The 27,523-nt window shown below is 35.2% G+C and overlaps 1 protein-coding gene and 1 pseudogene across 2 annotated transcripts in view; one reads left to right on the plus strand and one right to left on the minus strand.

The window, feature by feature from the left end:
• The window catches only part of CDK17 (cyclin dependent kinase 17), a 104,393-nt gene that overhangs the window by 12,985 nt on the left and 63,885 nt on the right, over window positions 1-27,523 (plus strand). Inside the window, exon 1 of one of the 2 annotated variants that reach the window (XM_063074594.1) lies at window positions 14,229-14,297. The exons of the other annotated variant lie outside the window; for it this stretch is intronic. The gene's annotated coding sequence lies outside the window, so the exon portion shown is untranslated. Of the gene's footprint in view, window positions 1-14,228; window positions 14,298-27,523 lie in introns of those variants that run through there. 2 annotated transcript variants of the gene reach the window in all.
• LOC134391531 (large ribosomal subunit protein uL1-like) lies at window positions 8,195-8,813 on the minus strand (annotated as a pseudogene).

Here is a 27,523-nt window from a genome sequence, read left to right on the forward strand (position 1 = left end):
CTGAGAGGGCCTAGAAGCAGTAACACCCAGTAGCAATGAGAAAATCTAGTGCACAGATCTTGGTTTTTAATACCATCCTCCAGTAAAAAGAACCAGACCTCCTTGGAGAAATGACTGATTCTAGGACTGAGGCAGGAAATAGAAATACAGTAAGAACCTGGTGCATCTTGTAGTGCTGGAAAGTAAGGAAGTACTCAAAAACAATAAGTGGGCTATATCAAAGGGACATAACCAACTGAAAAAGGTTTCATAGGTTTAAGGGGTGTATTAGTCCCTTTCTGTTGCTTATAATAAAATACCTGGGACTAGGTAATTTGTAAAGAAACAATATTTATTGCTTACAGTTTGGGAGGCTGGGAAGTCCAAAGTCCAGGGAACACATCTGGTGAGAGCCTTGTTCTTGGTGGTAATTTTATAGTGGCGCAGGGTGTCACATGGTGAGAATGGCAGAGCAGAGGGAGAGCTAACTTAACTCCTCTCTCCTTCGCCTTTTAAAACCCACAGAACCATGCTCATGACCACCATTAAACTATCAATGGATTAATCCATTTACTTGGGTGTAGTCCTCACAATCTAATCACCTTCTCAAGGCCCCACCTTTCAATTATCATAATAGGATTTCCCACTCTCACCGGTTACAGTGGGGATTAAGCTTCAAAGAGTTTGGGGGGACATTCGATCTACTGCAAGGGACATTTTATTTTTTCCCTTCTGTGAACTCTTACATCCTCTGTTTTTGTTAGGTCATTGATCTTTTCCTTCTTGATTTCAGGAGTTCTCTATAGGGAGATTAGCCCTTTATTTGTGATGTGAGTTGCAAATTTTTTGGATTGTTTATGATTTTGTGTTTTTTTTATGCAAAACTTTTTTCATGCAAAACTTTTCACTGTTGTATGGTGATACAATTTTTTCTTTTATGTTTCTGGGTTTTGAAATATAGTTAGATAAGTCTTCACTACTCCAAGGTTAAAAAGGAATGCATCCATATTTTCTTCCAGAACTTGTGATTTCCTTTTTTACATTTATGTCTTAAAATTTGATCCTTCAATTTCTTCCAATCTTTGTGGCATTTTAAATGTTTAACCTTTTCTTTCAAACTATTTGTGCATTAGCATGCCTGTGGCCTTACAGATGCTTAAAATGATTTATAGTAAAAGTAATGCTTAGGCATTTATTTTTGGTGGTTAAAAAGTCTAAACTTCCTGGAAAACATTAAGCATTTCACTGTGTCTTAATTCCAAGTTATGGTTTATAAATGATTTTATAGTAATGAAAACTCCTTTAAAGTTTCTTTTCACTGTTTATTTGTAGTATATTTTGCAGTATTTTCTTTCTTCTACTGATTATTAGTATTGTAAATTATTGTATACTCAATTTTTCCCCCATCCCATTTCTCATGTGATTCTTGTTTAGGTTATTAAACTTGTCTGTGATTTATTTCCCACCTTCCTTAGAACTCTTTTCTGGTTTTATGGCCCTGATATAAGTAATCTCTATTTGGTATTCTTTAGAAATTTAGTTAGTGGACAAATTAGCTGTTTTAGCTCATTAAGAAACTGGGGCCAGTAATGTCAGTGGATGCTGCTTAATATAGGGAGATGATTTATCATGACTTTTTATAAAGGTATTCATACTTTCCCCAAACTGCTTTTGATGGAACTAGTATCACTGATTTGAATTTTTAACAGACATTTGGGAAGCTATTTGGTAGTGCTGTGAAATGTTGGCTCCTGGAATATATCACCAAAAATAACCTGTTGAGTTTATTGCTTATAGCAGTAAAGGAAAGTACCATCTTTACATAGCTGGTAGCATTCGCAGAGAGTGGTGGTAGCGGTGAAAAGATAGCAAACTGGGAAGAGACAGCAAAGTTGGGGTATTTTTTGAGGATTTGGAGTCTGGGTTAAGGTAGGTGTTTCAGTGGGAGGCTTGATTAGAATTAGGTAAGGATCATGATATAATAGTTTAGAATTGACAGACAAGGCAAGGGTTTTGAGGTGAGATTTTCAAAGAGTTTGGAAAGTGAACAATCGTTTGCTGGTATTTATTGAAAAATTAAATAGTCTGATGTTGGTTTATATGGTTTTTTCGGGAAGTTCCTGAAATGAACAATGAAGTCATTTGCAACTCTTATCTGCCTGGGCAAGAATTTCCTGGAATAGTAAAGTCATGTTGAAGACAGCTGAATAGCCATGGTTAATGTAGACTGTAAACTCGGTGTAGACAGTTTCAGTTCTCAGTGCACATTCAGAACCATAATAAACTTTTAACATGTATTTGTAAAAGTCTAATTCTTAGGCCTATTACAGAGACAATACATTCTCTTAGTGAGTAGTTTGACTTTGAATTTTTCCCCCGAAGAATGAGGCCTAACTTTAACAATTAAGGTGTCTGACACACGCAATAAGGCAGTTGGATATATGAGTTTGCAGCTCAGTGAAGAGGTCAGGAAAAGAGATGGAAATTTGGGAGTTATCGTATAGATGCTATTAAAGCCACGTGCCTGGATGAGCTTGCCTAATGAGGAAACATAGAGTGAGAGGAAGAATGCCTGGGCCTTAAAAGTTCTCCTACTTAATGGCTGCATATGGGTGTGGGAGTGGGTGTGGGTGTGGGGGTGTGTGGGGGGGTGGGGGGGTGTGCGTGTCTGTCTGGGAGTGCAGTGAGGGAATGGAATAAGCCTGCAAAAGAGTGGCCAGAGAGGTTGGAAGAAAACCAGGATATTGTTATAGGTAAGCCAAGGAAAGTGTTTTTAGGGTGATGAGAGAGTGGCCAAACTCCTGTAATAGGGAAAGAGAGATGAAGATATTGGCATAGGTTAGTTGAGGAAGTTTCTACCTGAAGACTTCTGTCTTTAGTTCAAAGTGTGTGTGTGTATGCATATGTGTGTGTGTTTGTGTGTGTAATGTACATACTGAGTGGTGCTGAGTTGGAGGGTTGTCATGTAATTGTAGATAGTGAAGATGGTTTGAAATAAGTAATAGATGTTAGGGAGAGTAGGAGATCAAGCTCAGCAGAAAATTATAGTAGGATTGTTGACCAGTGTTGAGGCCCATTTAAATTTGCCGATCAAAACTGCTCTGTTGTATGACTGTTCAGTATGGCTGGGAAAAACTGGTGCAGATGTCGAGAAAGCCTTAGGCAGGTAGATCAGGATTGGGGTAGATGAGCATAAATTTGTGCATTGGAATAGACCCAAGTATATATACCTTTGTCCTGCTCTCTGCCTCTCGAGTGGCTGTAGCTGGGTAGCTTTGCTGTACTGCTTCATTTCTTTCTGATGGGTATCCTCTTGTGTCCGTCTCACTTGCCCCTAAGCCTCCTATTTGACTGGTATTCAGCCCATCTGAACTTATTTTTAATTCCGTGAGGAAACAAATTATTAGTTCTTCCCTCTCCCTGGTCCTTGGAATCTCTGGGAAGAACGGTATTTGAAAAGAGTTTTAAAGGAAGAATAAGAGTTTGCTGATAGGACGAAGGATGAGATGAGAGGGGAAGGGGCTTGTTGCTCCTGACGGAGGGTGTGCTCCTGCAAAGCAAAGAGGCCAGAAGTTATGAAGCACTCCCTGGAATGTGATCCTTGGAGAAGGGAAAAATGTTCTTTGAACATTTTTTTAAAGTTTGTTATTTGTAATGCATATGCATATTTTACCTTTTTTTCTTCATTTTGTGTTAATCTAACCTAGTACTTTAATTTTCCAATTTATAATACGCTGAGTTTTCCTCAATAGATAGAGTTAGTAGAGTAGAAAATTCTACAAATAAAAATGAAAACTTTTGGGGAAAAAAAACAAAGTTGTGGTTATGGGGTTTAGTCAAGTATAGGTTTTCTTTTTACTGTTTGGATTGCAGTCTTACAACCTGGCCTTCATTATAGATCTTATAAAGAAAGTAGAGTATACTTGTTTTTTAATTTATTTTTTTCTTAGAGTATACTTGTTAATTAGCTTGTTGTTATGCTCCCTCCCTGTTAGGTGGTATGTGAGCAATTTCTAATTTTCTATTTAGCAAGAAATGTGTTAGAGGATTAATATGTTACCCCTACTCATCCCCCAAAATCACAAAAAAAGATTTTCTGAAGGTGATGGTGGTTTTATAGTTTTGAAGTCAACTGATTCAGCCCTAGGAAGATTCTTTTTGGGGATATTCACAGTAACTTTGAAATTAACTGACCATATAAGAGTGATTTTTTTCCTTAAACAGCCCTTCCCTTTCCCAAAGAAAAACTACTGGAAGATTGAAGAATGCTGGCATATTTAATATGTTGCCAAGTGTTCCCCTGTTGCCAAGGAAAGTTGGCCACTATTCAGTAGAATTTGTCTTATACATTCTTTAATAAAATGTTAATTTTTAAAAAATGTAATAAACTATTACTGTGCCATGAATTACAGAGTGACAAAATAGCACTTTCAGTTGTCCAGTTCACGTGTCTCTTGGAAAGAAAAACTAGAAAGTTGCCTACACAGTCTTCTTTTTTTAAAAAACACATTGAGCAAATTCATATTTAACCTGTGCCAAGTATGCTAAGAACATTCTCAATGAAACCTACGTGAATATTTTGTGAGATTGTACTTCAAAAACACAAAAGACAACACATAATACTATTTGATCTTAATTGAAAAATGTATCATGTGATATAGAATTAAATTATTTTTGAAAGGAATTGAAGCTTTTTTTTTTTTTTTTTTTCTGTTTTTAAGGAGTTTATAATATGGTGAAACCTGGAAAGTTTTTGTTTAGATAGCCCACTTAATCCTGGTGAGTAGAAGACCAGATTTTAGATTTGAGGATTGGTTCAGTATAGCTTTATTAGCAGGTTTTCTACCTTTTTGGTCTCAGGACCTCTTTACACTCTTGAACATTATTGAGGACCCTTAAGATCTTTTGTTTATGTGGGTTATATCTATCTATATTTACTGTATTATAAGTGAAAACAGAAATTTTAATCGACAGGAAATTGTAATTTACTTAAAAATAACAAATATCACTAGTTAACAAATAATATTTAAACAAATAACTTTTCAAAAAAATATGAGAAGAGTAGCATTGTTTTATATATTTGTAAGTTATCGTAATGTCTAGCTCAAGCATAATAGAAAACAGCTGGATTCTTACATCTACTTTTGCATTTTAATCTATTACAATATTCTCTGCAGTGTAGTCTCTGGAAAACTCCATTGTACACTCATGAGAGAAGTGTGAAAACAACAAATAACTTCTTAGTAGTATTATAAAAATAGTTTTGACCTCATGACCCCCTGTAATGATGCCCCAGACCCTATCCACTTGGAGAACCTCTGCTTTAGAGCAAAATGAAATTGGATCCTTATCCTGCCGTAGATCTCACTCTCTGATTGGATATTCTTATAGGCTATTTCTATCAAGCTGTAATAACTCACCAAATTCTATTTCTCAAATCTGCTCTCAGGTAGCCTTTAGTATGAATAGACTTGGAGCTCTGTAGGCTTCAATTGGGAACAGCAAGCCTTGCTAGTTGTGTGATCTCAGGCAAATTCATTAACCTTTTTGAATCTGTTACCTCATTTGTAGAGTGGCAAAGCAGTACCAAAGCTCATAAGGCTTTCATGAGAATCAAATAAGATAATTAAAGTTATATACCATTGCTAATCAATAGTCTTACTGTTAATAGGAGTTAGCAGAAAACACTACCTGAGATATATTCCAATTTTGTTGCATGAATTTTGGACTCTGATTAAATTTGCAAAATATCCTGAACACTTGATAAGATTTGTGTTGCTCTTGCTTTTAAATTACTCTGGAGAGTAACTTTTTTTTTTTTTTTTTTAATTGTTCTCCTTTCTGTCCTCCTGTCTAGCACTTACTTGGGCCTTTTTAGTGCCAGGCCCTTGAAAAGGAAATGGAAGTTTTGACACAAGAAAGAAAATGTCCTTCCTTCTTTGAGGTGTTAATCTTGTACTACTTAATTAGAAACAATTAGGAAGATGCTATATAAAAGATATGTGTGAAGGCTGTGAGTGCATAGTGTAGGGAATACCACTTCTTTCTAAGTAAAGAAGTAGAATAAGTAAAGGAAGATGAGTTTGTGCCTTTTCAACTGCTGATTTTTATAACTCCTAAAAGAAAGAGCTATCAAGCACCAATATTTATTCAGTGAAGCTATGTGCTAACTCCTATTCTGGGTGTTATTATGTTGGTGGTTTAGAGCATGGACTAGGGCATTCTACTACTTGGGTTATAAGTGGCTCTTCTGCTTACTTGCTGTGACCCTGAGTGAGTTTTGAACTCTTCGGTGCCTAAATTTCTTTATATGTAAAATGGGGATACTTTTAGTAACCTTTATGGGGTTACTGTGATGGTTAAATGAGTTAATGTCTGTAAAGTTCTAGAACAGATCAGCATGTAAACTGTTTAACTGTTTTACTATTATACAGTACATAAAAAAAGGAAAAGACATCATTTCCTTGGTAACATTAACTTCTAGTAGTCCCAGAGAGATCTTTTTTTTTCCTGACCAGTAAGGGGATTGCAACCCTCGGCTCGGTGTGGTCCGCACTGCGCTCAGCCAGTGAGCGCACCAGCCATCCCTATATAGGATCCGAACCCGTGGCCTCGACACTACCAGTGCCGCACTCTCCCGAGTGAGCCACGGGGCTGGCCCCCAGAGAGATCTTATATTTTAAAATGATTGCTGAAAAATTATATAATGTGAAAAGTTAATTGTCTATTTTTTTCCCCACTCCCTTGTTATTTAAAGCACATTTTATTGCTTTGACTTGAACTAAAAGACCAGGTCTTTAAGTAAATAGGATGTGTTTTACCTAAAATCATTTTAGTGATTTTTTTCTAGTACTTTTTTCCCCTTGACTTCATAGACATCTTATGTGAATGTTGCTAGAGAAACTGATGGTTAGGGAATTACCTAAACTTAAGTATCAATTATTGAGAGAAAAATTGTCCATTGATACCAATAGGTACTAGTCATTTTCCTTACATTTTTAATTATTCTTGAAGAGTATGGTTGCAAGTGTATACGGGCATAGCTTGTGAATTGCTTGCTTAGCTTAACGAACAGAAGATTGCTCATATTTCAATGTTGACACTGATTTATTTGAACGATCTTTCAAGTTGTCCTTGGTATATTAAAAATTTGGTCAAAACCAGTGTCAGGATAAGTAATATTAGTGCATTCTAGGGCAATGGTTATTGAAAGGTAAGAGTCTTTTGAAGAATCACTGAAAATCATTATTACATTTAATCCCTTATGCTTGCAGAAACAATAGAAAAATAAAAGAAACCTTTCTCTGTCCTTTGTGTCATTGAGGCTATTAAGTAAATAGTAATGCTAGTGAGATGTATACAGAAGGTAAACATGCATTAGGACTCCAAGAAAAGCTTACTTGGAGTTATATGCTTAAAACAAGAGACTTTTTCTGCCACTTTAATATTTCCAGATTTAAAAAATCAAGTCTGTGACAGAAAAAAGGTCTTGTTTTCTCCTTGGTTAAAAAAATCCATATGTTTTGGAAGCAAGTGGAAACGCAAAAGAGGTCTACTATGGACTCTTTGAGAGGCATTTTGATGCTACAGGCACAATTTTTGTCTATTAATTGAATGTTCTCATTTACTGTAAGTGATGATTTTTCCTTCTCCAATATTTGAGTAAAATTAATAAAAGTAAATTAATTCTGGATTAAGTAATGATAAATTTGTACCCATTTTACTGCCTCTTACTACTTATGTGTTGTCAAGAGCCTTGATAAGTGCCATTAGGTTTTCTTTCTGTTTGCACACCCAGTGACTTGCATTTTAATTGAACTTTAAGCCTGCTATTAAGAAAACAGTCATAATGAAAATGTGTGCAAGGGCATAGGAGCTCACTATAAACCTTGACCCCAAAGCATGATAAAAATAGAAATTGATTTTCTAGCATCAGGTCAAAACCCATAATAAATACAGTCATGCGCTGCATAATGATCTTTTGGTCAATTAAGTACTGTGTGTGTGATGGTAGTCAGAGCAATATAGCCTATGTGTGTAGTACACTGTACCATCTAGGTTTGTGTAAGTGCACTCTATGATGTTTGCACAATGACGAAATTGCTTATTGTAGCATTTCTCAGAACGTATTCCTATCAGAACATATTATTTAAGTGACACATGGCTGTATGTATTTATTTTTTGATGGTAGCACTAGGATTTATTAGAATGTGCCTTAATACAGGTGCTGGGGCTTGCCCATGGTGCTGTTAATGTATAAAACCCAGACATTCTGCCAATTCTTCTTAAGCAATGACAACAGGAAATTGACAGCCAGGTGGATGTTGTACACAGGCTCATCATCTGTCATCTTCACATGGCCAATGGCAACGGCCAGATATAACATCTTCTTCATCTGGAACTTGTTTGTGGATTTCACCTCATCTACTTTGGCCACCATGTTTTCATTGTGTGTCAGCCTGGGCCCAAAATTGGTGGGATCTGCTTGATCAGAGACTCTGAGGCCAAAAAGGTATTATACTGCTTGGCCAGCTTCTTGACCAGCTTCTTATCTTGTTGAGTTTCTTTAACACATCGATATCCCTGTGGGGGATATGCACAGCCTTGGCCTCCTCACAGTGCTGCTGGTCCCCCAGGACACACACAGAGAACTTGGGGTGGGGAGTAGATTTAAGCCTGGCAGTGCCCCAGAAGCATTTGTCTTTCTGAGGGTCATAGTTCTTCAAGTTGATCTGCAGCTCCACTGTTTGCAGAAACTTCCATCGCTTGTGCTGGTTTCTGTGCAGGACTTTCGTACCACCTCCTGCAGTGTTGCAAGAGACTTTGCTGCTCATGGTACTACATGCTACAGTAACTGGAAAAGAAGGCTGTATTTATTTTTAATTTCTATATAATCAGCAAATCCTAGCTAATACCCACATATTTCAACAGTTTTTACTTTAAAAATGAAATAAGAAGTATTTCTTGAGGCTCATAATGGAATTTAACCTTATTTCTCAAAAAAGAAATCTTTACCACATACACTTGAGTGATCTGTGACAGTAAGAATAGATGGGCTGATAGGATGATTGTGAACAAAATTTTCATTTAACTGTAAGAAATACTGAATTTGGCTCTTTCCTTTTTTCTTTTTTTTTTTTTCTAGTATAAGAGTGTTATTTAAAATAGCATGCAAATCTTATTACTGTTCATCAACACTCCATTTAGAAAGGAAAAATCTTCAAACTACCCACTTGTGTCAAGGTTAGTTTAAAATATTTTGGGTGACATAAATGGTTGCATTCTTGCAAAGACCTGTGTATAGCATTTAAGAAGGTAAGCAAGGGTATGATAGAAGCTCTTTTAACAATCTCTAATTAATTTGTGGCTTTCTTTCCCTCTGTAAGACTATTGATTGATGGTGCTGTGGTTTGAATGTGCCCTCCAAAACTCATGTTGAAATTTTATTGCCGTTGTGATTGTGTTAAGAGGTGATATGTAAGAGATGTTTAGGTCATGAGGGCAGATCCCTCATGAATGGATTAATGCTATTATCACAGGAGTGATTTTGATATTATGTGAGTGGGCTCCTGATAAAAGGATAAATTTGGCTCCCATTTTCTCTTGCTCTCACTAGTGATCCCTCTTGCCTTCTGCCATCGGATGACCCTTGTCAGATTCTGGCACCCCACTCTTGGACATTCCAGCCTCCAGAACCATGACCAATTAAACTGTTCTTTATAAATTACCCATTCTGTGGTACAGGTTGAGCATTCCTAATCCAAAAATTCAAAATTTGGAATGTTCTAAAATCCAGACGTTTTTGAACATCAAAATGACACTCAAAGGAAACGTTCATTGGAGCATTTCGGATTTTGGTTACTCAGAGGTAGGGATGCTAAACCAGGTAAGTATCTGCAAATATTCCAAAATCTGAAAAAATCTGAAATCTGAAGTACTTTTGGTCCCAAGCATTTCAGATAAGGGATACTCAACCTGTATTGTGTTGGCCATGGCATGTTTAATACTAACTAGTGGCTGGTAGGCTTTAGTAGGCTTTTCTCTAGTTTGATCTTAAATTTCTTTTCCTACCTGTTGTTGTGAGCTTAGTTACATAATTTGATCAAATGTTACCTAAACTATTGAAGTATCAGTGCACAAGGAGAGTTATTTCTGTGAAAACTTTGGAAAGACAATAAAGGCAGATTGCTTAAAAAAAAAAAAAAAAAAAAAAAATTAGATGTAGAAAAGACAACTAAAAGCCTGGAAAGGTCATACAAATTTAGAAGAGTTTGGCATTCATAGCTTTACAGATGCCTTTAGGTTTTCCCTTTACTTTTAAAGAAATTGGCTAGAAATGTTAGAGTCTGTGTTGGTGTGCGGTTTTATAATTCCTATCATGGATCCAGGTCTTTGTCTCACAGCAAAAGATTAGTGAGCACATTTAAATGTTTTAAGGTAAAATGCTTAAGGTACTTAGGTAAAATTCTTTTCCTTTTTGTGATTCACTGAATTACCAGCTTGATTAGTGGAGGGTTCCTGAGTTAGTTGATTCACCAATTTCTTATTTTTAGTGAATGTACTTTCTATCTTGGACTTATTTTTTTGAACTATAACTTGAAAGAAAGTAGTAGAACTGAAGCACTTTTTCAAACTTTAACATGGATTTTGTAGTAAAATTGGAATAATACAGTGACTTCATAGTTAGTACCACTTGTAGCTTCTAGCAATTGTCATAAAATTTTGTATTCAAGCTGTTTCCATTAAGAAGACTTTGAAGTTACCTAGGATTTGGGACCTTCTTATGTTCCTTTCCAGCCTTGTTTGCCTCTTTTTTTTAAAGAGTAGCTCCTTTTAAATTTCCTCTTCCAAGGAATCAGATGATGCTTCTAAGGAAAACTCTTGAGCCAGTGTAATGTTTTCCTATGGAGGTGTCAAAATATTTTATTTTTTAGTGAATGTTAGACTAAAATGTGGAACCCTTCAACAATTGCAGTTTTGAAAAGAGCATATGTCCTTTTCATATTTATTTTACTTATTATCTTGGGGAGCTAAAAATACCTTTTAAGAATGAGTGGCAACAGGATTGGCTTGCACTCAAATTCTAGGAGGCACAGTGCCCAGAGAGGGCTCCAAAGCTGTTTTGCTGGCTGACTACTCTGGAGCAGCTGACTAACCAGCTGCAGTGCACATTGATCTGGTCATGATTGCTTTCATCCTGGAGTAGAACAAGTTAACAGAATTTAAGTCAAGAACCGCATTAGAAGCTCCTGACCTCAGGATAACCTCTCATTTCCTACCTTTGAAAGAGAACAATCCAATTACTTCCTGACTTCTAGCTACAAAAATGCATGGGAACATATAGCCACATCTAAAGAGTGTACCCTCTTGACTTTCTTTATGCCTTATACAGGTAGATTCAGAAAGGATCTTTCCAGTTTTCCTTTGAAATAAAAGGAACATTAGTCTTAACCTACTGTTCTGTGTTGAATAGAGAATTCTCTTTTCTACCCCACTCATTTTTTTCCTATTGAAATCTTCCTAGGCCATTCCTATGGATGCAGTATAGATGAAATAGACCTGGGACTGTGTTTGTAAACTCAGCGTTTTCCTAAAAAAGCATACAGAGTGTGATGACTCTTGTCTGTGTTAGATAGTAGACCAGTGTTTCTTGATAAACACATTTTTAAACCCATGCTTTCTTTTGATAAATCTAGGCCTCCTGTTACTCTCTGAATATTTCTACCGGTCACTATAAAGGTTTTATTGAACTTTATTTTGTAGAGATTTCAGCTTTGTTTCTGCTATGACTCACATGACAGGATAAATAATTTCACATATGGAACACTATACACTACTGTATTGACGAGGGACTGAGAATTGTGAGCAATTTCCAGCCTATAAACTGCAAGTCCAGTCTTCTCTCTCATTCATTATTGAGAGTATCATTATAATAGAAAACCCTTAAATCTTCTGTAATTCATTAAGTGTGATTGACATTTTCTTATTTCAACTGTTAGTAACAAATTCAAGTACTCACAATGTGAGCACCAAATACTAATTGAAGGAATTAACCATAGAGTTGAGAACTTTGTAAGCTTTCAAAGGAATTACCATCATGCTAGAAGTCTGTGTGCTTGACTCTTGGAGGACATATTGAATTAGAGCAAAATAAAAAAGGAAGAGTAGAAATCACTAAAAATGTCATGAAATGAGGAAAGAAAGGAAATAAAATTTAAAAATATGTGTAGGCATTTTGTAAGTATTAAAATTTTGTTGACTTATGAAAAGGACCAAGGTATTTAACCAAGGTCACATACGTTTGAATTGTGTACCTTCCTGATAATTGATGATATTAAGTCACCTGTAATCTTGGCTAAATCCTCATAAAACCCCTGATACATATTTATCATTTCTGGTTGTCCATAGTTATGGGTACATTTTATCTCTGGTTGAAAATTTGAGTGATTTATATAAGGATCAAACTGTGGGTCTTAGCTTTATCCAAGTAAACTCATACTTGGAAGAAGCATGAATTACTATTAACTGATTTGAGGTGGGGGGAGGATATAATTTGTCATGCACATTTTGCTAGTATAGTAAGTTCAATTTAAATAGCAGCTTATAGTTTTACTTATTTTTCAGAGATGATTTTTACTCTCTTCATGTCCGTTTATCCTAGATATTGCGATGCTCTAGATATAATAATGTATGAGATATATGACAGTGACTATGATTTATTATATCTAGAACTAAGGGAGCTTTTCGTATGATCATATGAGTGTTTATTTTACTTTCCCTTATATGAGGGACTGGGGCATATTGTCTGTAAAAGACGAAAATGGCTTGTTGTATAGAAAGAGTAACATCTGTAGTCATCCAATAAATGGATGTGGCCTAGTTCTCTGATGGAATGTCCAACACCTGCCAATGCTTTTCTCAAAAAAGGTTCATTAATAATTTTAAATAACTTGGCCAATCTAGAACGGATGGATAGCAGTGGAAGGTATTTGCTAGAGGCTTTTTGGCCTTCTCTCTGTCTGAAATCTCTTCTCAGAAGTGTTAAAAATGTAACCAGGAGTAGTTGAAAAAAATTTTTAACTAGTTGTGGAATTGAGTCTGGAATTTGTCTTTATGATTCTGCTGAAGGAGAAATGTTTACAGGTCTACCAAAGGAGGGAAGAGGAATACTTACAGGTCTCCTGCAAAGATACTATTTATAGTATTATCTGCTTTATATAAACCTTGTTTTAAAAACACATAAAATAAAAAGCAGATAAGATCCCTTCATCAGGAAATAATTTGTTATGCACATTTTTGTAGGATAATAAGTGAAATTTGTTGACTTTCAGATAATTTGATATTGCTAAAATTGCTCTAAGTTGTGGGTTTTCTTTTGGAAAAGATTGTCAAGAATGCTCTGACTTACTTTCTTCAGGAATATTATCTAATTTCACAAAAATTGAAAGGAAAGGCAATTTTGTATATATCTTGTTTCTATCTCATATTTGTGATGACTTCATAAGTCCTTGAACATATTTTTGTAGCTTTTCCATGGTGCTTGATGAGACTGAAGGTAGGACCAAATTCCTAGTTCATTCCTTAAAATGGAATAGTAATTTACTAATCTTAAATTTTTTTCAACACAGTTTTTGATATTCATTTGTGAAACAGAGGAAAATATTTTCTTTTCCCTTTTTAGGGAATGGAGTAGAAGACTGAGTGTACTGAAATGTTTTCCTGTAATACCTGCTGTCTTTCTTGATAGTACTCACCAGGTAGAGTTGTTGTGAGTTGATCTTTAAAAGCACAGAGAAAAAACAAGATAGAAAGAAGCAGAAGAGCATGAAAAACAAATGGAACACAATCAAATGATTTAACATACATATAATTGGAGTCCGTGACGAAACTGATAAGGGAAAGAGGTTGTATTAGTCTGTTTTATGTTGCTATACCAGAAATACCTGAAACTAGGTAATTTATAAGGAAGAGAGATTTATTTGCCTCACGATTCTGGGACAGCTGCATCTGGCACGGGCCTCAGATTGCTTCTACTCATGGTGGAAAGTGGCAGGCAGCTGGCCAGTACAAGCAGATCAGCACATGGTGAGAGGAAGCAAGAGAGAGAGAGGAGGTGCCAGGGTCCTATAAACAACAAGCTCTCGCAGGAACTAATAGAGCGAGAACTCACTCATTAATCCTTCATCCCCCAGGGAGAGCATGAATCCATTCATGAGGGATCCGCCCCCATGACTCAATCAGTTTCCAACACGGCCACAATGGGGATCAAATTTCCACATGAGTTTTGGAGGGGACAACACATCCAAACTCCATCAGAGGTAAAACCAGTATTTGAAGAAATAATGGCTGTTTTTCAGAACTGTTGAGACGTCAAACCACTGATCCAGGAAGTTTAGTGAGCCCAAAACAGGATAAATAAGAAAACCACATCTAATTGTTAACTTTCTTGGTGAAAGATGCCCTTAGTGTCTTACTAATTTTTCCACAGTACTAAGCTAAAAGAGATAACTGTTGTATTTATTAAGTAGTTAGATCTGAACACCTTAATAGTAGCAGTTAATATAGTGTCTGACAGATGTTGCTGTGTCTACCTTAGCACATAGTTTGGGACTCACAGTGCTAAAATTCATTTTATATGTGAATTTATATATATGAGAATTTATATTATATGAATTTATATCATATTTTATGGGGTTTTTTATTATATGAATTATATGAATTTATATTTTATGAGAAAAGTCTTAGAAGTGGTCAGAGGGGGGAAAAGACATGTTATTTACAGGGAAATAGTAAGAATGAAAGTCAGTTTCTCTACAGACTATGGAAGCCAGAAGACAATGGAATGACATCTTTAAAGTCCTAAAAGAAAATACTACCAAGCAATAATTCTATCCTCAGTGAAAAATCAAGATGAAATGAAGATATTCTTGGATAAACAAAAGCTGAGAGAAGTTATCAAAAGATCTGTACTTCAAGAAATATTAAGGAAGTTCACCAGGTTAAAGAGAAAAATTCCCAGATGGAAGTATGAAGGAATGAAGAGCTCTAGAAAAGCTAACTATGGTTAGCAAGACTACTGACTTTTACCAACAATATTAACAGTGTCTCATGGGGTTTATAACTTACGTAGAAGTAAATATATGACAGCAGTAGCAAAAATAGTAAATGGAATTGTAAGAATCTCATTGTTTAGGACATGGTAAAAGTACTAATTTAAGATAGAAAATAAAATACTGTATCTTCTACAGTAACCACCGAAAGAATGATGCTAAGAGATATAAAAAGCCTATAAAATGCTTAACAATTATGAAAAGTGCCTGCGGCTGGCCAGTTGTTCAGTTGGTTAGAGTGCAACCTTAGAACACTAAAGTCATAGGTTTGGATTCCTGTACTGGCCAGCTGCAAAAAAAAAAAAAAAAGAAAAGAAAAAACTAATACAAAAGAAGGAAAGAAAGGAAAGCCAAAGGATAAAGAACAATGGGACAAATAGAAAATAAATAGAAAAATGGTAGACTTAAACCCAACTATATCGATAATTAAATGCAAATAGGCTATACATTTCTATTAAAAGACAAATTATCAGGCTATATAAAAAAGCAAACTCCAACTGTATGCTGCTTATAAAGCATAAACAGAAAGTTTCATAGTAAAAGGATGGGAAACAATCCTGTGCAAATGTTAACCAAGAGAAGGCTTGTGTGGCTTTACTAATACATGACACAGTGGGTTTAAGTTAAGAAACATTACTAGAGATAAAAAAGGGATAATGTTAAAAGGCTGTATTCATTAGGAAGATGTACCTAATTTGTATGCACCTAATTATATAGCTTCAAAATACATAATGCAAAATGGACTAACTACAAGGACGAAACAAAGTCCACAATTATAGTTATGGATTTAATATACTTCTTTCATAGATCTGTCCAATTGAACAGGCATACAAAAAAATCAGTAAAGGAATTAATATTGACGCTTACCTCACACCAAATGCAAAAAGTAATTCAAAATGGACACTAGATTTAAATCTAAAGGTCAAAACTATAAAACTTGTAGAAGAAAATATAGAAAAAATATTTGTGGCCTACTGGTACCAAGAATTTCTTAGGAAAGAAAGAGCGGTAACCATAAAATAAAAAATGACATATTGGACTTCATTGAAATTAAAAATATTTGTTCTTTAAAAGATGCCATTAAGAGAACAAAAAGTCAAGCCACAGAATGTAGAAAAAAAAATGTTTACAATACATTTATGTCTGATAAAGGCCTTATAATCTATAATGTATAAAGAAGTCTTAACAGTAAGACAACCCAATTAACAATGGACAGAAGATTTGAAGAAGCTTTATGAATAGACAGAAGATTTGAAGAAGCTTTATGAATAGATAATAAGCACATGAAAAGGTGATCAGCATCATTAGTTACCAGGAAGATGCAAATTAGAATGACCGTGAGGTACCATTCATCAGAATTGCTAAAATTAAAAAAGATAGGTAGTACCAATGTTTATAAGAATGTGGAACACATGCATTGCTTGTGGGAATAGAAAACGGTACAGCCATTTTGGAAAACGACATCCCTTAGAAAGTTAAACGTACATCTACCATATGACACAGCAGTTTTACTCAGGTATTTACCTAGCAGAAATGAAGAATATGGGAATGTTTATAGCAAAATTTAATTATAATATTCAAAAACTGGAAACAACCCAAATATTTATTAACAGGGAAATGGGGAATACTCTTAAACAGTAAAAAGAAACACACTGTTTATAACACAACATGGAGTAACGCAGAATCCTAGTGCTTAGTAAAGAAGTTACGCATATAAAGGTACATTCCCTTATGTGATTCAGTTTATATGAAATTCTAAAGAAGGTATTGCCTTAAGGAGCTGAAAGACAGGAAGTTGCTGTTGGGGCTGCTTGGTCATCTTCTAACACTATGAGCTCTAGCATCTTGAGATGTGCAAAGTTCAAAAAACTGTGTTTATTTTTTTGTCACGATTTCTTCAGTGAGTAGCACTTCATGAAACCTTAGAATTCTGCAGAAACCCAGTTGTAAAACCTTGTACTGGGAGTCCTAATTATAATAATGCTAATTGATTACATTATATTTCCTTCCTTTCAAAACTGGAGGTGATAAGAATTTTGATTAAATGTCTAGAGTGTATCACTGTGAATCATTTCTGTAATTGTCTTTGTCTCCTCACATGATCTTTGAAGGTGAATAGCACATAAGTTATTAATAATACATGTCTGAAGTCTTTCTTCTTCCATCAAGGCACCTTGCATGCTGAGAAGACAAATCTAGAGCATTTGATGTATGGTGTGGAAATCATTTTAGTCAGTATCCAACTCTTCACCTCCCTACCTACCAGCAGTACGTGACAGTTAAAGTGAATTCCTCCAAGACCAAAACTGCTTTTATGTTTGCTGTCTCCTTATTGTCATTGCTGTGGGTTACATTTAGACTGCTTGCTTTCTGAATTAAAGTAGGATGTGGTTAGAGCAAGGGTCCACAAGCTACAGCTCTAAAGGTAAGAATAGCTTTACATTTTTAAAGGTTATTTTAAAATATTTGGCACTGTATGTGGCCCACAAAACCACGAATACTTACTATTGAGTTATTTACAGGCAAAGTTAGCTGACAACTGAGCTTAGAGAATGCTTTAACATAGTTATTTCCAGAACCAAGATTTTATAAAAATCAAGTGTGCTGTAGATATTTTATGCTCAATTAATTGTTTTATTGACATGTGGAGGCAGAGTTTATTATAAATATAATTATTACAACAGCTTTATTGAGATTTATACTATAGTGCTCACCCCTTTAATGTGTACAGTTTAATGCTTTTAATATACTTACAGTTGTATAATTATCACCATAATCTAATTTTAGAATGTTTTCATCACTCCAGAAATAAACCTTGTACCTATCTCTCCCAATCTTCTTCCCATTTCCCTTAGCCCTGTAAGTGTTAAATGAGTTATTCAGCCCACTAGTTTGGAATTAACAGAAATGCACTGAAGTTAATCTTTATGTTCTATCTGGAAAAAGGGATTTGTTGAGTAAATAATGAGGTAAACAAAGCTATAAGACAAATAAAAATTGAAGTTCAAGAAATCAGAATATGTGTATGTGTATTCTTAAAACCAATATAACTGCAGTTGGCAATAAAAAAGTTATTAATAAAAGCATATCCTGAGATAATATCCCTTAGCAGTACATTAGGTTATTAGTATAGGACAGCTCTTTCACTAAGTTTAAAAAGTCTGTGAAAGGACACATTATATCACAGTTTAATTTATAGCATTTTTCCCCCTCTGGTTTATGTAATAATGCTGTGTTCTATCACTGATGACATCTTAGACTTAGTGAAATATGGTATGTTTGAAATGATAAACAAATGTTAATAAAAACTTAACTGTTACAGAAAAAGATTCAGAGCATTTCAGGCAATAAAATATTAAAATAATTAGTACGAAAAGATTTGGCCTAAAGGAAAAAGCTACTTATGATTGAAAGTAATAAAATAGCATTTACCAAAAAATTTAGCAATTCATACCTTTCACTGATCCACATTAATCTTTACTTCTAATTTTTGAATAGGTGAGAGTTTAAAGTTTTTATGTGGATGCCACAATTGGGCCTTAAGAACTTCTTCAATTCTTGAGGTTCTGCTTTTGTTCTGAAGATCTCCATTGCCTTTATTATAGAGTACAGAAGGTTCATTTTTTCAGTTTGGAGTATTAAAATAGATACCCTTATTTTGATATTGATTATGTATTTTATGAAATCATGAGAAAAATCAAACAGACTCATTTAACTAGAGTTTTGTAACTCTAAATATCACCTTAAGTGTCTAAAATGGAGAAATAAAATCATACAGGTGATATTGGCTATTAAGCTATTTTCCTTCAGCTTCAAACTCACCCTTCTGAACTTTACTTTGTGGTGTAGGAGCAGCAGGGACCCTACAAACTATATTTCTCTTTTGCAGTTGGTTTTCTGTTATGTTCTGCCAGTAGAGAAGGTAGAGGGAGACAGGAAAGTAAGAAGAGGGACAAAGGATTTTCGCATTGTTTACCTCCTCTTCTGTGAGTATTTCCACAGCAGCAAGTCTGCACAGGAACAGGAGTGGCATATGGCTCCAATTTGCAGTTTTTCCACACACACACAGCCATCCTCATCATATCCCCTCAGAGATACCAGTGTCAACTAACTGTTTCCTCCCTCTTACAGATTTAGGTCCCAGCTTTGTAGGGATGTTTCTCCAAGCTCTTGGCACTTAGTATCATTTGAACAGTGCTTCCTTTTTGGAGGTCCAGATTCCAGTTTCGTAGGGTTTCTTGTACAAGCCTCTGAGTTTTAATAATTCCAATAGCTTCCCCTTGTTTCCCTCAGCTCTGGTGCGGATAGTTGCTGCTTGCAGTTGCTACCTCCGTGATAATCTGTGCCCTCCTTTTTTGCCTTTTCAGTTCTTCAATTCCTAGTTAGCAACTTTTATTAAATTCTCTCTGTTAGGATTACTGGTTTCTGTCTTTTGACTGAACCTTGCCTAATACACTGGTCAAAATAATAGGCCTTTGCCAAGCAAAGGCAACTAGTGAACATCTTTATAGATAATTGTAAAGATTAGAAGTCATGGTAAAATTACCTGATGGAGGGAAAGATCTTATTTTGATAATTTTTGGTATCTAAAGTTCCTCAGATAATGAGATGTTTAAAGCAAATCTTAATATGGCATCAAAGATTATCATATACCTTGAGGCTTGATTGAGCCTTTCCATTTCAGTTGTTACTGAGATTGAATATGCTTCTTTCTCACCAGTATATCTTCACTGGCTCTTGTAAGAAGGTTCCAGAGAAGAATGCAAATTCGTCTACCATGATACCTTTCAGATTATCAGGCCTCTGTCTATCATGCCTCACTTTTAATTAAGTCTTCAGGTTTTCCTTTCCTTTCTACTTCCATTGTGCCTGTAGAGTGAATCCCTGTTTTCTTCAATGTACTTTCCTCCTTAATACTGAAGTGTTTACTAAATACAGGCTCACCCAGAGGGTTTCCAAGTCTTCTAGTTATATTGATTTAAATATACTTACCTCTCCAGTGTTTAGTGGAGTCACCCTGGCCTACATATATCCCATTTCCAGATCTCTTCCCCCCATTATGGTACATATTATAGACTCCCATATCATTCCTAACATAATATCTTTAGCATAGGCTGCCTTCTTCTAAGTGTAGTTAAATAAACAAATCTGTAATTACTATGTCTATTCCTGCTTTATTTCCCTTGTAGTGGAGATCTGTTGATCGCCCAACTGTAGATAAGTTTCGAATTTCTTAGTTTTGATATTGGGATTTTAGGGGGGAAAGTAAATATTTCTTTGAAATTTCTTTATACTTCTTGAGGGGGATAAATAATTTGTTTTCTCTTTCAGAATTTTGATGGGGATTTCGTTTGTATTTGACCTTTTCTTTATATTTGCTACTTGAGTTTTTATGGTATAATCTTTAAAAAATAATTGTGTTGGTTATTTCTTTCTAATCTTGAATTTTTCATATATCATAGTATGTTAACTTTTTCTGTGATGTTTGTTTCCAAATGCTAAAACGTTGTTAAATTGCAAAAATTGTTTTGGGGAATATGGTAGGAATTCCTGCCCACTTGAAATAGGCATGGCCATGTGACTTGATATAGCCAATTAAATCTGAGCAAAAAGTAATGTGTGATACACCCACATGGAAATTTTAAGAGTTAGAACAGGTAGGTACTTTGCCACTCTTTATCCCCTTGCTGTGTTGGTTGTTCCTTCAGCCTAGGTCCTTGAAGTCTTGGAGCAGAGCCCCAGTCAACTCTCAGTGGATATATAGCATGAAAGATAATAAAATCTCAGTTCCTTTAAGCTACTAAAATTTGTTGGTGTTTGTTACTATAGCATAACCTAGTTACACTGGACTGATACAGTTATTATTAACCAATATGTCTTTTATATAGGACCAACATTTATTGAATAAACACATTGTAGATAAAAGCAGTTGTTTTCCTAGGGTATTTGTGTTTTTTCATGTTCATCTTTAGTAGTTGTAATAATCTGTATAAATTATGAAGAGAATCTGCTGAATGTTTAGTTAGGTTCTTTATTTGCAGGCAAAATAGTGACAAGTATTAGATATGTTGGTGGGCCAGGAAAAGAAGAGAAGCCAAGAACAGAGTGATATATCTCCTAGAAGAGATCAAATTTCATGCCCGATGACGTCAAAATAGGCTGTTCGTTTCAGGGACAAAAAATCCATCTGACTGTAGTCAGTTTTGGAAACTCATCTAAGTGACTAGCCTGAAATTGCACAGTGGCATGACTGAGAAAAAGAAATCAGCCCTGTGATTCTAGCCCTGTGTCCTTTTTGTTATTAAAATATTTTACTCTCTTAAGATTTTTTAATCCACTGTTAATTATGCCTCTCTTTTCATTCCTAATTTTTTCTAACTTATGAACATTTTCTCACTAATTTGCACAGAATTATATTAATCGTAATTCTTGGCTTATAATGTATTCACTGGTCCCTGCATGGCCTGCACATCTATGTGTATATGCATTTATACATGAATAAAATAATCAACATCTGTGAACACAGCTTCTTAAATATTGCCGGTGACTTACTTTCTTTGTGTTCTTCTCTTTGCTTCTCCCTAATTGATAACTGTCATCATGAACTTCATTATTTCAGTCCTTTGTGTTTTATGAAAGTATGATAATACACGTTAACCTAAACAATATATTATTTTATTTATTCTTGGTTTTATTTTTATAAGAAAATTAATCATACTAAATGTAATTTTCTGGGACTTGCTTTTTGATTAAATTTAATGTTACTAATATTCATCCTTACTGCGTTTAGCTGTAGTTCATTTTTAGCACTGTATAATACTCATTCTCAAATTTAGCATAATTTGTTTATATATTATACTGTCTATAATAGACATTTGGGCTGTTTCTAGTATTATAAACATGTTGCTATGAGCACTTCTGTCCGTATTTGTAGGTAAACATGTGTTAAAGTTTCTCTTGGATATATACCCAGGATTAGAATTGGAGGGTAGCTTCCTCAAGAAGAATTTGAATCTACTGGCCTAATCATACTACTAGTTCACTTTTCACCAAATAAAGTAAGTTGGATTGCTGTCAGAAAGAAGATAGGGTATGTACTACCCACTCAAAGCTGTAAATTCCCAGTGTTTACTTTATTGTTTAAAAATGTTGGTTTCCAAGTGACTAAGATAATTTAAAGCCCCAAATAACCAATAGTCTACTGTAACCTTCCTGTTGTTGTACTTTGAGAAATACTGTAGTTACATTCAAATGCATGATTAGGAGCTCTCATCAACTGAGATGTAAACTGATAATTTGAACTGCCATCTTTGTTTTTGAATTACAGGGGAGGAATTTAAATTTTTGTCATAGTAATGTTTCACTAGCCACCAGAGATGATGATTGGTTTCCAAGTGCAGGAAATAATTGGCAGAGCAAGTACTTTAAAAACACCTCCTGATTTTACAATTTAATTTAAAGTTATTTTTTTAAATCAAAGAGAATTTGGTAAAATAAACGTAGCTGAAGTAGCTAATTAAATTAAAGAGTTTGATTCATTTACAAAAGAATGGTTTAATGAAATCTTTATATTTTTCAGATACCACTTGTTTCCAATCTATGCTTCTTTTTAAATGGGCTTTTTTCTTTTTGTATATAACCATTTGTATATCAAAATGAGGCACTACCTCAAGTGGTTACAATTGCTCTCTTGGTTCTTTTCTGAGTGAGACCATTATTATTTAAAAGCATCAGATGACATTTCTAATAGATGACTTTCTGAATTCACTGAAACTGAGCAGCTGTTTAGAACAAATGCCCTTTCTGTGGGGATTTATCATCTGCAAATCAATTGATGATTATTCATGATGAAAGTATCTACATTTTATGTGATTTTCAAATCAAATTTTAATTATATTTTGAATTTTAACTTACTACCTAAAGACAATGTATGCAAAAAATATGTTTAAGGAAAATAATTAAAATAAGTTTCAGTGGAAAGCCAGAAGGATTTGGGGGGATTAATTTATTATACAAATGAATGTATTGAGAAACAATGTTAATGAGCTTGTTAGAGGTTTCTTGGCAACTGGCTTAGGTTTTGTCTAAGTTCTCATTGAATCCAGGGGGTAAGGATGTCATTTCATGTACCTGTAGAGTTTCCAATATAGTGAACTGTATGTCTTGATCTCTACAACCTTAATAAAGTCAGCCAATTAAATTTAATTTTATATATGTTGTCACATTGGCAACAATTTTCATCAACGTATAATTTGAATAAGTATGCTATTTGTTGAATAAATATTTAGCCTTTGTAATAATTATAAAAAACATTTGCTGTGTTAACCTGAAGTCACACTTACTTGCAGCAGTATAACTTCATCATTCTGGAAATAATATAACACCTTCCCAAGATTTTCTCATGGGCAGAATTCATATCTTATTATCTTCTCACCCTCCTATATTGCCTGGGACGTAGTAGGGCCTCTATGTAAATGTCTATTGAATGAATTAATAAAACTTTTTAACATATAGGAGAAAATCTTAGCAGAGCAGTCAGCATGAGACAGTCATCAGAAATTTTGCCAGTTAATAGATTGACTTTAGTTAGGCGGAAAGAGCTTAAGTTATAAATGATGATTAATCTATAATATTACTACTTGCTGTCATTCATTTATTCAACAAGTATTTATGAGTGCCTATTTAGTGCCAGGTTTTGTTCTAAATGCTGGGGATACAACCATAAACAAAACAATATATCAAATCTCTGCTCTCAAGGAGATCATATTCTAGTGGAGAGAATCAGCAATGGACCAATATTTAGACTGTCAGGCAGCAAGGCTATGGAGAAAATTAAAGCAGTTAAGGGGGATAGAGTGTGACCTAGGTGTAGGGTTGTCACTGTTTTGTACAGTGTGACCAGGGAAGTGATGTTTGAGTAGAACCCAAAAGGAAGTAAGGAAGTGAGCCATTGACATATCTGAGAGAAATGTATTCCAGGCCATGGAAAAGCAAGTACAAAGGTAGGAACAGCAAAGAGCCTATCTAGAGTGCAGTGGTTGGGAGCAGAATGGTAGGAAATGAGGTTAAAAGGGAGTGTAGTGTTTTGAAGAAGAGAGATGATGTTATTTATGATTTAGTACTCATATATTTGTACCGGCTGTTATATAGGAAATATACTGTGGGCAGGGAGGGCAGTGGTGGTGGTGAGGTGGGAGCAGGAAGACCAGTTAGGATGCTCTAAATATTAAATTCTAAGCGAAAAGATGATGGGACTTAGATCAGGATTTTAGCAGTTCATATGGTCAGACTGGATATATTTAGAAGGTTTTGGTGATGCATTGATTGTGGAGTGTGAGAAGAGGAAAGACAATGAGAGCAAGTGTTAGATTTACCAGTTTATTGGGATAGCAAAGACTTGGTACCATTCACTGGGATAGTGAAGACTGCAGGAGGAGCAGGGTTTGGAGGGAATAGAGATACAAATACAATTTCTTCTTGATATTTGTCCCTAATGCTAGATTTTAATTCTTCAGTAGCTAGAAGAGGAAGGGGTTGCTTCCTGACTCTGTGGAAATGTGGTACTATGGAAAGAAAACTGAATTGGGATCCCTAAGGTGGGATTTTAAGATTTGACCCTCTCACTTCCAGAGCCTTTGGCCAAATCACTTCATTTTTTGAGCCTCTTCAAGTCTCTGTTTCTTTAATCATAAAATAAATTTGTTGGCCTGAATTGTGTCTAATATTCCTTCATTTGTCAAAATTCATGTCTCTATCCATTCTTTTTGGAACTGCTTTGATGATTTCTCCTTTATTCACTTGTTAATTGTAGGCATTCCTGAAGTTTCTGACCTTCCCTCCGATTACAAGTATTCTTCCTGGCTTCAATCAGTTTTGTAAGTGCAACTCTCAAATCTGTACTTTAAACATTGACTTTTTTCTGAGTTCTAGCACCTGCCTTAGGAATCCCAATTCAGTTTTCTTTCCATAGTACCAAATTTGTTTGTTCCAGAAGGTTCAGTTCTGAATTCGTGTTTTCTCCATACTTGCTCTTCTTCCTGTGTTCAGCAATTGATAATTTTGGTTATGATTATTACTATTATTACTAGCTGACCATTAACCTTCTTCTTGAATTATTAATGTTCAGTTTGCTACGATAGGTTAACTGGAATTAAGTTTGGTAAACGAACTCAGCAGATCTCACAGTGCGGTCTGTGATCCTGAGATCCTTTCAGAAAGCCTGCAAGGTCAAAACTTAATTTTTGTAATAGTGAAATGTTATTTGCCTTATTTTTTTTATAACTGTGTTGACATTTTCTCTAATGGTACATATGCAATGTGTGTAAAGCTATTGTCTCTTTATTTCAAATCATAGCAGTGGCATTTTTCGTATGCATGCACTTACAGGGAAAGAAACAGTTTCACTTAGAATGTTCTTGATGAAGCAGTATAATTTATTAATTTTTATTAAGCCTCACCCTTTCTTAATATATTTATCTGTAGTGTATCGCACCATGTCTTTCTTAATATTGTGTGACAAAATAGGAAGCATAAAACGTTTCTGCTGCATGGTACAGCCATGTGATGGAATACTAAACATCCATTTAAAAAGATGATATATAGCTACATTCATTTACCTAAATCGATCTCCATGACATGACTGAGAGGAAAAAGCTGAAATATAATACTTGATGGGAAAACAGCATGTGAGACAGCATGTGTGGCCTGGTGCAATTTATGTGAATATATTTGTATATGTTTTATTAAATGTTAATAATAGTTTTGTAAAGTGTTAAAACGTGTGGTTAAATATATTTGGAGCATCATAATACTCATTAGTATATATTAAGTCTCTGCAAAGTTCTACAGTTTTCTACTTTAGTTGATTTAATTTTCCAAAATTTATTTTACCATGGAATGCTTTTTTTCCAAATAGCATATTGTAGTATCTTGAGAGATATTCACATTCCACAGACCATTGTATGAATGTCATTGACACAAAGAAAGATCTGGCATTTTGTTGACCAATCTATTAACAGTGGCGAGCCAGGTGAAACCATTGCTTTCTTCTAGTTTCTATATTGTATGAATTTTATACACCACTTACAATACCTTTATATGGAGAAACAAACAATAGTCATTATCAAAAACAGTCTCTTACTCCAATTAAACTATTCTATAAACTATAGTACTTTTTTTTTTTTTTGTCATTTTTGTGACTGGCCGCACCGCGCTCAGCCAGTGAGCATACCGGCCATCTTTATATAGGATCCGAACCCGCGGCGGAAGCACTGCTGTGCTCCCAGCACCGCACTCTCCTGAGTGCGCCACGGGGTCGGCCCAAACTATAGTACTTTAAAATACTATCTGAGTAGCAAAACAAAAGCCATCATTTGAAATAATTATCACTGAAACCTATTACATCTTTGCTCTTGATTATGAGTCACATTTTTCTGTTTCTTGATCTCTAATTTTTTATTTTATGTCTGACTTTGTATGAAAAAGGACAGTACAGACTGAACTATTCTGTCAGGCCACGAGTGTTAGGGGTTGAGTCAATCTAATTCACATTGAGACTCTGTTACAGCTTTGGTTATAGTGAGTTCACCACTGGTGTCATGTTTTGAGGGCAGAATCAGGACTTTCCCTTCATTAAGGTTTGGGATCTGAGCACTTGTGAGACTCAGGAAATCTCTCCATCCTTTACAGCCTAGCCAACAGTTTTTTGAACTGTGGGAGATCTCTCTCTCTTTCACAGCCCAGCTGCTGACGTATTGAGCAGCTGGTACACTTTCTTTTCTCTAGCCCCACCCCTGGCTTTCCTCATCTCTGGAGAAAGCACTGACTTATAACCTGCTGCATTTGGTGAAGGCCCAGTGCCTCTTGGGCAGGGGTTTCTCTAAGCTCTCCTGCCCTGTCCCTAGCATTTTATGGGCCCGTCTCCCCACCCCTCTGATGCAGCTCCAGTACTTGGAAAGGATCCTTTTGGGAACATGCAGATTTGCTTTGTGAATGAGGTTGCTCAGGTCTTAATTTGTCTTGTCGGCCCACATGCATCCCTTAAAAGTTTGTTAAAAGTTGGGTTAGTTTCTCCCTTCTATTGTAGGTTCGCTTCTCCTTTCACCATGACAACAGCCCTGTTTTCTTTTCCAGAGAGGGCTCGTTCCTCTAGAATTTAGTTCATTTATGTTTCTTGGCATCCTTAGCTCTCTGAGTTTTAAAAACTGATTTTGTAGTCTCTCTGGATTGTTCTTACTGTTGAGGTGAGAGTGACAGAAGGCTTTTGTAAGTTTCTACCTCGTAGTCATAAGCCATGGTCCTAATATTTATTCAGTTGTGTTCAACTAATTGGTATAGGTTGACTATTCACACTGAAATTATTTAGCCAATTCTTTAAATAAAGTTCTACCAAAATGAGGTAATGGCCATATTTAGGCTTGGTGAAAAAATAATAT

This window comes from Cynocephalus volans, chromosome 12 (genome assembly GCF_027409185.1).
Source record: "Cynocephalus volans isolate mCynVol1 chromosome 12, mCynVol1.pri, whole genome shotgun sequence".
Taxonomy (NCBI): Eukaryota; Metazoa; Chordata; class Mammalia; order Dermoptera; family Cynocephalidae; genus Cynocephalus; species Cynocephalus volans.